This window comes from Octopus bimaculoides, chromosome 19 (genome assembly GCF_001194135.2).
Source record: "Octopus bimaculoides isolate UCB-OBI-ISO-001 chromosome 19, ASM119413v2, whole genome shotgun sequence".
Taxonomy (NCBI): Eukaryota; Metazoa; Mollusca; class Cephalopoda; order Octopoda; family Octopodidae; genus Octopus; species Octopus bimaculoides.
The window spans coordinates 39,286,053-39,287,478 of NC_068999.1; positions in this window are offsets into that span (position 1 = coordinate 39,286,053).

Below are 1,426 nucleotides of genomic sequence, written 5' to 3' on the forward strand. Positions count from 1 at the left end.
ATATATATATATATATATATATATATATATATATATATATATATACATATATGGAGGTGTCTGTATATATGCATAATTATGCATACTCCATATATAACTAGCGTTATTATGTGTTTGTGTTTGTATATATATATATATATATATATACTACTTACATATACATATATATGTGTGGGTGTGAGTGTGTGCGCGTGTAGCTACTTTCATTCCCATCTACCAAGTCTATCCCAAAGGTTCCCGTTGGCCCAGTGCTTGCGTATAAGGCACTTGTCCAATCCGGAAACACGTGGTTGGGAAGCAAGCATCTTATATACATAAAAACTACAATCTTCTTCTTCTTCTTTAGCAAATTGTCAGAATCGTTAGTACGCTGGACGGAATGCTTAGCGGTGAGAGAGAAAGAGAGAGAGAGAGAGAAAGAGGCGGAGAAAGACAAACAGGGAGACAGACAGACAAATAGATTGATAGACATAGAGAGAAACAGATAAGTTTCATGCAGCTGAAATCGAGGAAATCCGATCGATGAAATTATTTCCTGAGGTGTAATATAAAGCAGAAAATGTCAGGAGATATGAGAAGTGAATATATTTATTTAACCACTTTTCATTATGACGATGGTTAAATAAATATGTTCACCATTCATACCTTTATGCTTTATATTTTCTCATAAAATAATCTCCTGTATTTCAGCTGCATGAGGCTCTGCATTTTAGTCTCCTACTTCCTTGGATTGGACTGCTATGTCTCCACGAGAGGTGCATTTTGTTATGGCAACAGTCAATGAATCTATATATTACACAATAAAACAAATATATATATGCATGCATATGCGTATATATATACATAAATGCACTCACACACACACATACACACATATATATATGTATGTATTTATTTATTTAGGCAAGTGGTTGTGGTCATGCTGGAGCACCACCGTGAAATGTATGTATTCAAAATCCAGATAAAACTTAAATAAGTGGCCAACAAATATAACCAAATAGACACAATATATATTAAAAGTCAGGGTACAATATGAATCTATTTGCTAGAAAGAAGAGTTAAAACTCTCCAAAGCCACACATATCTCACTAAATGTATACAAGCACGGAGAATGTAGCAATATACTCAATAAAATAAACAGCCGACCCCATATGTAAAACTACTAAGAGGAGAGATATCTCAGTATCAATCAATTTCGCTTTTTGTGCCGAATTGACACTGAAAGGTCATCATCAGCTACTTTTAATATGCTTTTTAATACATTGTATAGTGTGTCTGTCGACCGGTTTCGCTTTCTCTAATCATGACATTATAATTATTGTATTTTTTTATTTTCTAAAGAGTTTAGTCCAAAGTGTGTGCATTTTCTATCTTTTATTTTATATATATCTATATATTTGTTTTACATATGTATATATATATATAT